This window comes from Dioscorea cayenensis, chromosome 17, assembly GCF_009730915.1.
Source record: "Dioscorea cayenensis subsp. rotundata cultivar TDr96_F1 chromosome 17, TDr96_F1_v2_PseudoChromosome.rev07_lg8_w22 25.fasta, whole genome shotgun sequence".
Taxonomy (NCBI): Eukaryota; Viridiplantae; Streptophyta; class Magnoliopsida; order Dioscoreales; family Dioscoreaceae; genus Dioscorea; species Dioscorea cayenensis.
In genome coordinates, this window is record NC_052487.1 from 6,062,249 (window position 1) to 6,077,720 (window position 15,472).

The 15,472-nt window shown below is 34.8% G+C and overlaps 1 non-coding gene across 1 annotated transcript; it reads left to right on the forward strand.

Annotated features, from left to right (window-relative positions):
- Positions 1-248: 248 nt before the first annotated feature.
- Positions 249-355, forward strand: LOC120281583. The gene has a single exon (XR_005542720.1). It is a non-coding gene; the product is annotated as a small nucleolar RNA R71 (small nucleolar RNA).
- Positions 356-15,472: the final 15,117 nt, after the last annotated feature.

Genomic DNA, 15,472 nt, shown 5'->3' on the forward strand with positions numbered 1-15,472 from the left:
GCTTTCGAGTTAACACATCAACCTTTGCGGCCAAGGCATCATTGCTACTTACTTCATAAATTCCAGTAGTCTTTTGTGAAGATCCCCTTGAGGCCCAATGTGATTCATTTTTTGCCATAGACTCAAGTAATTGCTCAGCCTCATCGGGGTACTTGTTGCTAAGGGATCTTCCCGCCGCGGCATCAATGAGTTGATGAGTGGCATAATTCAGCACGTTGTAGATGATTTGTACGCGCATCCATGAAGCAAAACCATGATGGGGGCACCTTCTAAGGAGATCCTTGAATCTCTCATAGGCTTCAAACAATGTTTCAGATTCCCCTAGTTTAAAGGCTGAAATTTCTTGTCTTAATTTGGCCGCTTTGCTTGGCGGAAAATACCTCCCAAGGAACTTCTCAACCATCTTTTCATGCTATTTGAATTAACGATAATTATGTCTACTTAATTTTTGAAATTACTTTCGATACTTTTTTATAAAAAAGAAATCATAATTATGGTTTATGCCATCCATTTGGTTATTAATACATGAGAGAAACATGGATCAATTTCACAAGTTTTAACACTTGTAACATAAGGCACAAGGAAAGTTGTGTATTTTTACTTAGGGGCTGTTTGGCTACATATAAGAAGCTGTAAATAACAATAATTTAAGTAATTTTATAGGTAAGTGATTGTTTGGGTTGATATAAAAGTTCCATTTACATCTCACCCAATTTTACAACATTTTAGCTTACATCAAAATTTTCTGTAAGTTGAAATGCAGTACAGTAAATAGTATCCACTCACCATCATATTCATCTCATATTTTATTATAAAAATATTTAATAAAATAATTATCTTTAAATTTAATTATAAAAAAAATTAAGTAATAAAATTAAAGAAATATTAAATATTTTTATAGCTTAATATTTATATGATTAAATATGTTTACGACAAAATTTTTTTTAGAAAGTATTATATTGTTTTAGAAAATTAATTATAAAAATATTTTTAAGTAATAAATTTAAATAAATATTATATTTTTATAATTTTTTATTTATATAATTAAATATTTTTATCATTATTTTTTATAAAATTAATAAAACTAATTATAAATTTTTTATAATTAAAAATATTATAAAAATAATTAATAGAGTCAGTATTTTTAAAATTTAATTATAAATTTTTCAAGTAATAAATTAAGCAAATATGAAATATTTTTAAATTTAATAAATTATTTAACTATTTTTACTTAAATTAATTTTTATGAAGAGTATTAAAATAATAATAATAATAATAATAATAATAATAATAGATAATGGGTAATTTCACCATCTTACTTACATGGTACTTGTACCTTTAAACTTACATCAAACCAAACAAATAAAAAGTAAATGCAGCATTTCAAGTTACAGCAAAACAAATAATAATGATGTAATTTAACATAAAACATTTTCACTCACACTGTAATTTCACTTGTGTTTAGTTCAATATAATTGTAAATGCAATGGATTTTCGCTTACGACATAACGAGAAATACATAGATTTTAAAATACAGTGTAGTCAAATCTGGTGTTTGGTTAGATGTAATTGAAAATGCGGTATTACAATATTTTGTATTTCGCCAGAGAAATTTGTAAATTTGAAATTAAAACCTTTTACATATCAAATATTTTAATGTCATTTTAATGATTTTAAGTACTGTATTAATTAGTTTAATTATTAATTTTATCATTAAAATAGTTATTAAATTTATTATTAAATTTATTAATTTTATATTATATTTTATAATTTTTGATACAAAAAGAATATTTATAAATTTTTTATAAATTTCTAGCATGTTTTTTAACGATTTTAATTATAGTATTAATCATTTTTAACAATTAATATTATTATTAAATTAGTTATTAAAATAGTTATTAAATTTATTTTATATTTATTATTTTTCACTTAACAAAAGCATTCAATAATGTTTAACAATATTGATTTTTCCTTAATTAATCACATGCAGGTCACAAGTTATGATGAGAAGAAGTTTAAAAACAAGGGATTTGGTTTTACAGGTAAATTAGCCGTAAAACCAAATCCTTTATTCGATGTAATCTGAATTACATATTTTTTTGGAATCATGTGAAACAAACACTGAATTTCTAAAAACCCAATAACTTAAGTTACATGTAACTCTAAAATCTTGCAAACAAATAGTACTTTACATGTAATTTTACTTACGGGCAACCAAACATCCCCTTAAGCTGGAAGTTTTCAACGGTTGTAATATTTATTGATTCATGCCATCGAAGTTATTGGCCTCATTGCCTAATTTGGAGTGTCAACTCTGAAGATTATTTGGAAAATATAATATTCTTAGATATATCAATCGGCTTTGATAAATTTAACTTGAAACTATATATTTGGACATCAAGTATTTCAAATATGATTCGTTTTATTATTTTTAAATTTAAATATTGTGTTAGTTAAAAATTATTTTGGCCAATCTGCTTTGGTCTAGTAGCATTGACCCAACTATAAAATTGGTTGATGTGAAAATATTATTGATCGAATTCAAAACCTACTGGATGCAATCATGGTAACGGGTCTTAGTTGTGGGCATGGACTTGAACCCAAATTCTGTGGGGCTAAATGAGGGCGTATGGTTGGGTATTCAATTCTTTACAATGCATACACCCGTCACTCTACATGGGTGTGTCACGTTTGTTAAAAAAAAAAAAAATTTATTTTGGATTTGATGCATAATTCAATTAATTAAATTATTAGATTTTCATTTGATTTTCAAACTTATAAACTCTATACTTTCAAATTCTTTTCTTATATGTTAGTTGTCGACAACTTATGCCCTTTGGCCGAACTTGCTTTAGTCGTTGTTATTATATTATAAATAACAATAAAATTATATGTATTTTATTGCTATCAACTTTTTGCATATTGGTTTGTTTTTTAGTATGGAAATTTGTAAGCCTTTAAACAATAATTAAATATAGAGATCATAGATTTAGTTTATCATTATCATCATCATTATTATTATTTTCTTTTTTTTAATGCCAATCTTATGTTTCATTTTGGAACTTTAGATTTTTGAAATAATTTTGCAGTATCCCGTATTAATTTTATTTGGAAAACAACCATGCTCGACTTATTTTCTAAATAAATTTCGTCTACTTTTATTGAAATTTCATTGGAAAAAAATATAAGTCAATGTTTTAATTTAAATGTTAATTATATAATTATTTGGATAACATCTCTTTATTAGTCAAAGAAGCACTGTAAAGTTAAAAAAAATATTTTATTATGACACAGTTTTTTTATAATTATTTTATTTATTTTATTAATTTAAAATTTTAACTTCTGTTTAACTTTTCCAATGGGAAAACTTTCTGCTTAGAAAGACAATGAGTGGAAAAATTCCCTCCATGATGTAAACTAATACCTACCAAAATAGCTTTAATTTGCCTGTCCATTCATAGCGCAAAGACACATATTAAGCTAGAAAGATGCAATTCTCCCTCATCAAAACTCTTCTCTTGACGCTTCTGATATCAGCCTTCATGTTCAGCGATGACGATGAACTGGTTATTGAATGTGAGTTGTAAATCTTCTTATGATCGTTTAATTTTTTTTTTTTATAAATGTGATAAGCGCTCAATTTATAAATGATAAATGCAACAAGCACCATAACAAACATGTGCACAAGTCAAAAATTAAATATTTAATTTGTGCGCTCTCACCTAATAGCTTGGGGTATAAGTTACAAGTCTATATTTACAACTGAAGACTCATTATTGCCCGTGTGTTAAGCGGGAGTTAAATCTTTTGACATCATTTATAAATTTTATTATACCTTTAATTATCAATGTTCTCATTTTTCATAACTTTATATGCTGAAGTCGAAGGTGGTCGGAGGATGTTAGGCACAAGATCGGGACAAGTCCCACTTCCTCCAATAGAGAACACACTACCAAATCGTCGCATCAAGCCACCCAGTCCAAGCTTCTTCAACAAGGAACCATGAACGCTGTGAACTTCAGCCCACCATTATTGTGGTGTTTATTTACCAACGAAAGGGTGAATTGGACCGTATATTATATTAGTATTTTATTGGTAGCTAGCTAGCTATGTAATATGTATATCATTTTTTTTTTTTGGGCCAAATCTAATAAACCAAGAATATAATAAAAAAAAGGCATACAAATGTTTAAGGATAGATACATGGGATGACCTTAACCGCTTTGACTAGTTAATAAGAATGCAAGTGTATGTGTTGATTGTGCAATATAGTGTGCGTAAAGCAAGATGTTGGTCCACAGGGAAAAACGAGATTACTAATACTTACTTCAATTCTAAAAATTGACCTAATCAAAGAGTAGTGATGTGTATGAATAAAAGAAAGTAAAAGTAAAAAATACGAAAATAAGGAGGAAAAATTAGGAGAAGAAGTGATGTTCGAGCATAGCATCTTTTTAGGGTTTGATAAAGTGGAGGACGAAGATTGCATATCTAAAATCATACTAAGTCCCTCTTTCAAGGTTGAAGAGTAATTAAATCGATGTAGAGCTAATGCAGTCATCCATGCAATTACATTAACACTCTATAAAACCTAAATGTGAGTCAACAAGGATCTCTTAAGTAGATAATCCCTTTTGGAAAGAGAGATTACCCCTAACCCGAATGCATAATAGAAATGTGATACTCACTAACGAACTTGGGAGAATTAAGGGAGACGGGGTCTCCAAAGTACCCTATTTCTAGGCTTACTCATAATTCTCTCTAATCGTGGTATGTCTATGCTAGGTGGGAATTTCTTCTCGTCACAAAGCACATCAAATATGATAACTAGGGCATTTTCCGCAATAGAAATCAAGCATTCAAGCATGCAATTAGATTCAAATAGAATGAATTTCAATAAAGAAAACAATTAAATCACATCAATCCAACAACCAATGTCAAAACATAAATAATTAAGTTTAACTATGCCTAAACATCTAATAAATTAACCCTCCATTAATGTGGGGCAGTCATCCAAGATACAAGAAATGATGAGAATGAATAAAAGCATATGAATCCCCTTCTCAATCGCACTGGAGATTGATCATCAAAAAACTCCAAAGAACGTTTTGAACTCCGCCAAGGTAAGCATGACGACTATGATCTACTTCTCCTTAAATGTAGATCCTAATCTCCTCTTCATATCGCCTATAGATCCCTGGGATCAGCCTTCTTTCTCCCCTAACCTTCCCTCCAAAAGAGATTTGAAGAAATGATAAAAGATATCCTAAAAATCCTCATTAGGTTTATTTATACTCAGTTGCTTATGGGTTGCTTATGGGCTGCTTATGGGCATAAGGACATGGCCGTAAGAAGCTAAAGAAGATAAGTCGCAAGATTTATGGGAACATCTACATTCGTAAGTCCCATCTATAAGGTCTTTTGTTTGTGTTACGGTCTAGCTTATGACCATAAGCGCTGGACCGTAAGCTTCACTGTGTTGCTCTTGCGACCATCCTTACGGGTATTAGTTTTGGTCATAAACTCCTCTGAATGGCGCTTAGGGCTTTAATCCTTGAGCGTAAGGTCTTATGGTTTGGCTTTAAACTCCCTTTTACAAGCATAAAACATACCTGTAAGGTTCTCTAGAAGATGCTTATGGTCGTAAGTCTGGCCGTAAGCTACCCGTAAGCCATCCTGTTTACCTTGTCCTTAATCAATTTATGCCAAGAGAGCCCCAACTTCTTCGTTTAGAGTCTAGAATGCTTTTTTGGTTATCTCTTTTCTTTAAGTACTGCCCAAAGCCTGAGGATACAAGATATGCTAAGTTTAGCACCGAATTTCACAAGATGATCCTGATGCAAGCCAAATGAGTGCACAAAATGATATAAAATAGTAGAATATTGTACACTCATCAAATTCCCCGACACTTAAGCTTTTGCTTGTCCTTAAGCAAAAATAAAATATTACAAACCAAGTGAAGAAAGTGAAAGACCTTTGATGCTCAAGAATTGGGAAGTTTCGAAAGTAACTGGGTTTCAACAATACAAAGATGCTAAAAATCTCAAGTTCCAACAATAGTAAACACTTTATTCAAGGTTATCAATGCTTTTGTGTTACAACTCTTTACTTTAATTCTTTTGACCTACAAGACTTTGATAGTAAAAATTTCACAAACAACTTCTTTGCATAGTGGTAGATTCACACAACTCTTACGCTAGCCTTTTCCCATGATGCCTCATCAAGTAGCTTTCACACTTAGGAGAGGTAGCTTTTTCCGCATCTTTTATTAGAATATGGTAGCTTTCACTCTCCTAAAAAGGTAGGTCTTTCTATGGTTAAGGCATACAAGGTATCTAACTTATCGAGAGCAACTTCACACATCTACTACAGGTAGCTCTTTTTATTTTCCACATTTTTTTCTTTTCAAACAAATTCTTTCAAATTTCCAAAAAAATTTCTCAATTTAAACCACTTGAAGTAAAATAAACTATACAAAGTTATACACGGTCTAAGTTGTTACAATAGAGAAGTTGTGTGTTCTAATTAGGTGAATAACTAAAAATAGAGTGCAAACTAAGAAAAATAGAACTCAAAAGGGAACAAAACCGCATGTGTCCACCGTAATACTAAGAAATTCCCACTACATTTTCAATGCACTGTCATAAGTCGCAACTTGGCAAGTAAAAGAATACAGTGAATCCTAAACCCCTTCTCCACGCTTAATGTGCATAAAAGATGGATATGTAAGACAATTTAAACAAAGGATTGGAGGGAAGTGGAAAATGAGTACTTCCCCTATTCTTATTTGAAAGTGCATTGATCCTTGGAACTAGTTTAGTGGGTCCGTTGATGTGCCCAAGTAGTGGGGTTCACTCAAGGTCAAGAAAAGAGTTAGTGAGCATCCCCTTTACAATCGAGGATGGTGGGTGTTGTAATTAAATTTTGCGAATACAAAGGATGGCATTAATGCTCAACAAAATAAAAAATAAAAAAAAGCAAAATTAAAATCCACTAAAGTCTGAAAATAAGTACAAAACTGGGCTGGGTTAACCTTTTCCATAAAAGATGAATACAAAAAGGCTAAAAATGAAAAGTACATAAAGAAATGAAAATAAAACTAATACTAGGTGGTGTCTGAAGGTGTCAAATCTGTCGAAGGATGTGGTGTTGGTGGAGGAGTGGAAACCGATGGTGAAGGAGAAGGAACCTGTCACACCCACCCCTTCTACTGAGGTAAATGTGGCACCCATCAGTTAAAATTCCCTTTTAACTGGAAACTGACACCCTGTTTTAAACAAAATCAGACCTACAAATCACAATTTACAACTTTACACCAAGTACAGGTTCAAATACATAAATACCATGAATACAATAACTCAAATTTGCGGGTACAACCGCTACAAGATCACAACAACAATAAATAGAAAGAAAGATATGGGACCCACTGCAATCCTGGACTCAACCTGACTAGCTCTATAGTCGATCGAGCAATCTAGGGTCCTCGCTCCTGCAGCCTACAGACACATTCGGTTGGTCGGTAGTGGCTTAATAATTTTAAATACTTAAATACGATGATATATATAGTATATAAATACCAACTTCTCAAATAATTTTTCCAACTTTTCCAAAAATACCGTAATTTTAGCAAAATACAATCTTTAGAGAACTTTTTGAAACATAAATTCAACATAAATCAACATCAATTTGATTTTTCTCGAGAAAACACAAATTTTGTGAGAGCGCCTCATCACAATTCAAAAAAATAACATAAATTTCAAATTCAAAATAAAGCAATACCCAACACTCACCCGAAAGATAACATGGTCTAGAAAACTCTCTAAACCTTCGCCGTGGCGGCTAGGGTTCGAGCCGTCGAGAACTCATGTCCTTAGCGTTGACCCATCGGTTCACCGGTCGGTGACCCCGGCTACCCGATGAATATCCGAGTCGGGGCTCTACGCTCCCACCAGGCGGCCCTCGTAGAAATCAACACCCGGGTCCACCACGCCACCTCTAAAGGGCCGGCCCGTGGGGACCCACTCATCGCGATGAGTCGGGCCTTAGCCCGTCACCATCAAAACCATCAAGTAAATCACGAGCAATAATACCATATGTATAAATCATAACACGGGGATCCTTTTCCGGGACAAGTATTCACATCACGGAAATAAACATTATTTTTCCACTGAGCCCAATGCCAAAAAGTATAACAATGCATAATACCAGTAAAGATCCATGATACCATTCCTATACTAGGAATGAAAACCAATTCCACAAATATTGTCGGTAAAAAAACATTTTTAATACGCCGCATATGATTTCCCAAATCATTCCAAATCAAAAGCAAAGATATGTACCCATCCAAAAATAAATACATGAATTGAATAATTAAATCACGTATACATGTATTTCTACTATTCACAAATATGTATAATTATACAAAACCGATGTATCAATACGGTTATCATGGCACATCGTAGGAAAATAAATATAAGTATATTTCGACCTTATACGCAATTAAACATGATAAAATGAAATACTTAAACATTTATTTCCAAAATACTAGCCATTAAACAATTATTTCAAAATAATGATAATAATTTATTTATTTAAAAATAATAGCCACTACTAACTCACTCGGTGTCTTGGGTTCCTTTGCTAGACACTGAACTCCCTCCCAAGACTCGAACAACACCTAATAGAATAATAATAAAAAAATAAATAACATATTTAAACTCAAAAAGAAAAATACAAAAAAATAATAATCAACTCTCATTGGGCCCACTCACTCCAATCGGTTAAAATCCGACTTTGCATAATCCAACCGGCTTTCAATTGCACTTAAACCAACTCAATTTAGACTAAACACAGCTTAAACCAATCTGAACCAATCTCAATTCCCTTGAACCAAGCTTAATTGCACTGAACCAAACTCAATTTCACTGAACCAGCTTGAACCAATTCAATTCTTATTCAAAATCCATTGAACCAACTTGGTTCAGTCCAAAACCCTTAACCTAAAATCAACTGAACCAAACCCAACCCATTTCAACTTGATTTGATCAAGCCCAACTCAACCAAATCAACTTGGCTAACTCAACCAATTCAATCTAACCATCATCATTAACACATTAATCATCATCATCATCAATTTAATTAATCAAACCAAACCCTAATCTCGGTGCTACAGTAATTGCTACAGTAATTCCGGCAATCTCATCTCCATTTTCAAGGAATTTCATCACAAATACAAGGTTTTTCCAAATAACTTCAAGCATTCATCATCAATCAACAACAAACCATAATTATTTCTACTCAAATCCATCATTTTATTCATCAAATCCACAATATATATATATACATCCAAACATACACAAACATTAAACAAAAACTACACCAAAGAAATCCTTACCAAGCAAGTAACCACTCCGGCGAACTCCCTCCGGCGATCTCCAAATCTTTCTCTTTAAAAACCTCTAATTTCTCCCATTTCTTCATTTTTTTTTTTTTTAACTCTCGGGTTACTGTAGCAAAATGGTGGAGAAGAAGATGAACACCACAAGCTTTAGATTTTTCTCTCAATTAACTCTTCAGCCGAAATTTACTTTTAGTCCCTGAAAAGATAATTTCTTACAAAACAGTCCCTGAAAAACTCCCAAATGGTCCTTGAATTATGAAATAGTATTCTCAAAAGGTCCTTTCAAATTACCCAACGGTCCCCAGGTTATAACACAATATTTTAAAAAGATCCCTTCCATCTTACCTTTCAGTCCTCGGTTTCCATAAACATTTCATGTCCACCCTTTTCATTTATTCTTTAACCCAAAATCTTTTAAAAAGTTTTACACTTAGGTCCTTATTCTTTCCACTTGGGGTTTATCAACAAGATTACTCTGTAGAAAAATCTTACTGCAACTGTAGTAATACCCTAAATATATTTTTCCAGTAATTATCCAAAGGTTCAGGGTATTACAGAACCAGCCTGGATAATATGTCCAGTGCATGATCCAAAGTGCCCTATAGCTATGCTTGTGTTACGAGAATGGCTCACTGGTACTCCCGTATCTCTCGGACCTCTACCCACAGCTCCTGAATCTTTGATCGTCGTCGAGCAGCTACTAAGAGGGATGCACTCACTAGTACGGTGACCGATGCCAGGGAAGACTCACTTAGACTTGTCATCTGACTGCTCATCTGTATCCTCAACCTTCTCTTGTGGTTGCTCAATAGGACTCGAAGTCTGACTAGCGGCGCACCACAATCCCCATCAGTTGTACGGTGTCCATCTCCTAGCCTTGGAGTCAATCTACCAGCTCCATCCCTGTAATAAGTCTCATGATATAGGGGCTAGCAAAGATCTCACCCAAGCATACATGTTGGTCCTGATGTAGAATAAAGTCTACTAGCATATACCACAGCTGGATGGGATGATGCTCGGTTATGTTGTATAAGAAGAGAAGCTCCTGTCGTCCCACCACTCCAGTGCTATCAGCTTGACCTACAAAAAGACCGAGCGATGACAAGATGTATATACCTCAGAGCTAGGCATGATAGGAAAAAGGTCTTCATGTGCCACTGCTCTGGTGCTGCCACAATCCCTTAGGTATAACGTCGGGCAGGAAATCATGAGAAGTTGCTCGTACTATGGGGTGGTGGTAAAGTTTGTGTTGTATTTCCCCAACATTATGGCAAATCTTATGTAGATCATTGATCGCTACCCCCAAATAACTGGAATTAGATGGAGCCAAACCTGTCAAATCCTACCAGCACTTAATACACCTCAAAGGTGGACAAGACCTCGAGGGTGGTGTCCATGTATGTCTTCTCCTACAATGAGAATAGTTGGCTTCATCATCCTAACTGGAACATTCCTCAGACCTCCTATTCAAGTCCTAGCTAAGAAAGAACGGGTGAATCCACCAAACGGGATTGGCCAAATCGCTTTATCTCCAAGCGGGTAAACAGCTTTTGAAACAGCCTCTAAAAATGAAGAGGTTGAAGGGACTGGGGGAGTCGATGTCTATTCCTCAACTGCAGGACCAAAGGTAGATGGCTCGGGTCTCATCCTCTTGGCCAACCTGGAAATGGTCTTTTTTTGCTATGAAATTTACAAGGGAAGTCATTCGGAAAAAGAAGAATTTGATGTTTAGTACACAAAAATATGAGATTTACCTAAACAAAGATTGCTAAGGCCTTCTTACAGGCAAACTTAACACCGCAAGCCTCGAGGGAACTCACTTTTATAGCGAGCCTTGCTTCCATAAGCCTCGGACTTAGGCTATAAATACCCCTCATATACATTGAGCTCAAAAATTTACAATTTCACATCCAAATCATCATCCAAACATTTCATAACATTCATATAATTGTTTCTATGCAAAATACTAATCATTGAACTCGAAAATCATAAGAAATGGCAATACCTTCGAGACAAAAAAGAAAACATAGAAACCGTCAGGTGTAAAACTAGTCCAAACCCATTAAAAAATACTCAAAAATAGTAAAGAAGAATAGGGGGAGTAAATGGGCGGAGACAAGCTCACTAGCAACCAAGATTCAGTGAAGATCAAAGGTCTTCGGTGGCGCTTAAACCATAGGTGCAAGAATAATTCATGACCCTAAGTCTCTCGGTATGAGCATTTACTGGGTGGTTACAGCAGCAAGACCTACCCCATAAGAATATATCTATTTTACAACCTAGGTTATGGGCGTAAAAGGCTTTACATTGTAGCACGTAAAGTTCTCTGAATTGCTCTTATGATTTGGTTTACGGGCCTAAGTGGCCAGTAAGGAACCTAGGTCATGCCCCAAGGAGGCTACGGGACATAAGGGTGTTTGGGTATGCTCATAAAATGTTCTTAATAACCCTTACGGCTCTACTTACTGGCGTAAGCCACCCATAAGGGACCTTTGAACTGTGCTCTTCAAGACTTACAAGCCGCAAGTGCACTTGTGATACTTTCTAGAAACCCCTTGTGGGGTGGTTTAATGGTGTAAAGATGCTTGTAAAGCTCTCTATGAGGCAATATGGCTAGGATTATAGCATAAGTACACCCTAAGCAGTCCTAAAAATTTGAGCAGAGTTTCCCCTATTCTAACAAGAAAGCTCAAATACAAATATTACCTGATGAGCACAAAACTGAGTGTCTGAGATGACAACCAACCAACCAAACCATGAAAAACAAAGACATGCCAAGCATTTTGTTGCTAACTCAAACAAAAGCAATGACTATAACTAACCATCAAACTAAACAAAAACACAAAAAATGCTTGGGTTGCCTCGTAAGAAGTGCTTGTTTTACATCACTAGCTTGGCGTACCTAATATACACATGTCAAGGAGGTTTGAAATAGGAGTACTCTTTACAACTAATATGAGTGTTTCCGAAATAATGCCCAAGTGTGAAATAAGAGAAAATAGGAAGCTTACCAATGATTTTGACTGGCTCAGATGTTACCTCCTTTGGTAAAAGTTCTTTTAACTTTCTTGGGGGAAGTGACTTCTCTTTAATGCTTCCTGCATGTGATTTCCTCAGGCGACTTTGTTGTAAGCAAAGGGGGTGTATTTTCATCTTGAGAGCCATCCAATAACTCCTCAAAAGGTTCCTTGTGTACCATTTCCTGCACATATTCATCAACAATAGAGTCAGTCTTGTCTATAACATAGCAAGCATCATCAAAAGTGAGAGAATGTTTTCATAGCATTTGATCAAGCAAAAACAACTTCCCTATCACCAACCCTAAGAGTCATTCTACCATTGCTGACATCAATTAGGGTTTGGGAGGTGGCTAGGAAAGGCCGACCAAAAATGAGGGGTACCTCAACATCCTCATCAACATCTAAAATCACAAAGTCAACCAGGAAGATGAATTTATCGACCTTAACCAAAACATCCTATATGATGCCCCTAGGATGCCTAATAGAGCAGTCTGCTAACCGAAGGGTCATCCAAGTGGGCTTAAGTTCTCTAATTCCAAGTCTCCTAAATATAGTGTAAGGTATGACATTAATACTAGCTCCTAGATTTGCTAGGGATTTTTTGTTCACCAAATCACCAATGTTGAAGGAATAGTAAAACTCCCTGCATCTATCTTCTTCCTCGGTAGTCAATTCTGTAGTATTACCGAACTTCCTTCATTCATTGTAACTGTCAACACCTCTTTAAATTTCTGCTTGTATGTTAATAGGTCCTTAAGAAACTTCTGGTACTTCGTCGTTTGTGAGAGGGCTTCAACAAATGATACATTGATGTGCAATTGTTTGAGTAAATCCAAAAGCCTCTTTAATTGCTCATCTATGCGTTTATTCTTCAACCTAGAGGGATATGGAAGTCATGGAACATACTCATTTACCGGTGGTGGTACATTCTTCTCAACAGTTAGAGTAGCACATCCCTCTTTCGTTGGGCTTTCAGAAACTTCAATCTTCGGCTCTTTCTCCTTTTCTATTACCTTGTTTCTAGTCATGCCCACTTCCATGCCACTCCTAAAAGTAATCACCTTAAGGTGCTCGCAAGGATTCATCTCGGTGTTACTTGGTAAACTACCTTGTGGTTTTTGGGCAACAACTTCACAATTTGGCCAACTTAATTCTCTAAGTTTTTAAGAGAAGCATGCTGGTTCCTCATCGTAGACTCTATGATCTGGAATCTAGCATTGGACTGCTAAAACTTGGTGTTCATGGTTTGTGATAAGTGCTTGTGTATAAATATTATTTAGTATTCTTTACTTATATGGAGCATTGTTTTTATCAAGATTTGTGGCTTATCATTGTGTTTTTGTGTTCTTTTATACAAATATGGTTATGAAGATATGAAGAAAAATAAAGAAGCAAAGATAGGTCATGGCGGCACATTTTGGGATTCTTTTGTGTGATACATTGATCAAAACACAAGCCGCACTTGAATACATGAGAATGTGTGCCAACATCCAATGAGTTTTAAAGGCAATTCATGAGTTGGAAGGGCACAAAGGCAGTCACACACTCATGTTCCAGCTTATGCAGAGATTTTAAGAGTTTTCTCAACACATTTGAAAGACAAGATACGACATGACCTACCACACGGGTGTGTGCCTAGATGTGTGGCCTCAAAGGAAGAAAAATAAATTGTGGTACAGTTCACGGGTTAATGTAGCAAATTACTGTCCACTAGTTACTGTAGTAGGTTACTATTTATGGTACTGAAGCAAGCAATCCATACAGTCTTGTGAAATTTTGATCTCCAAATATAAAAGACGTACTTGAAGATTTATGTGGGGATCTTTTCATAAGTTTTTGGGAGAAGTCATCTAGGGTTTTGGATAGGAGGTCTTTTCACTCAAGGGAGCATTTCTTTACGAGCTTTCATCAATTCCTTCATCATTATAGCTATCGGGGAAGCTACCGACGACATCGATTCGGAGCATTGTTCCCTAGCTTCGTTGGAGGAATTCTTGTAGAAGTTGAAGCATTCCTTGAAAACCATCAACACAAATCTAAATGGACTTATCTTTATGTTTTTCATGTGTTTTCATTCATTAATTGATTGCATTTTGTATTGCTCCATGGAAAGCTAAACCCTAGTGGGTACTTGTACATGTAAACCCTAGGATGTATTTGTTTCTTTTGACTTTTATTGTGTTTCCTTTAACTGAGTATTTATTTGAGTTTCAATCTTATGTGCTTGATGTTTGGTCCCTTAGAGTGACACTAGGGTTGAGAACCTATTCTAATCGTCCTTTTGACGAGTGACCATCACCATTAGTATTAGATTTACCAATATTGAAGAAGGTTGAAAGGGTGAGTCAAGAGGTAGCGAAATGCCCCCTTTTTTCCTCGGATGTGATTTAGCGTACCTCCACATTCCAAGAGTTCTTTGTAATCACAACAGATTGAGAGTTCCCTTTCCAGTAGGGCTTAGTTATGATTGGGGATCTTTTTCTTGCACCAAAGGTTTGATCTAGATTTGAGAATAGGGTTGATTACATGGAATTCCTAGAGCTTTAAGCAGTCATACATGGTATGAGACATCGAGAGTCTTCTCTCTGTCAGGATCTCATAGGTGACTAGTCATGGTTGACCTTAGATTTTGGACCTTGTGTTTTTGGATTTCCAAGACTCATTAAATCTCAATTAGGGAAGCATAGTTTTAGTCTTTCACTTGAAACAAGAATCCTAAACGGAGCATTGTCTGGGTACTCCAGCTATCTTATATGATTCCTTTCTATTTCTCTATTTGCTTGCTTATTTTTCCTTGTTTACTTGTTTGTGAAGTTGATCATTCACACACACATTCCATTGATTAGGCTAGATAGCAAGGTTACAATTATTATTAGTATTCTTGTTCCCTATGGATTTGACTACCTGACCCATTGGGTACTTTATTACTTTGACACCCGTGCACTTGCAGTACACTTACACAGGAGTGTGTTAGTTTGTATAAAACAAGTAAGTACCTCCTCGAGAGAGGGCTTCCAATCAAACTGTGGTTGAGGAGGAAATCCAGGTGGAG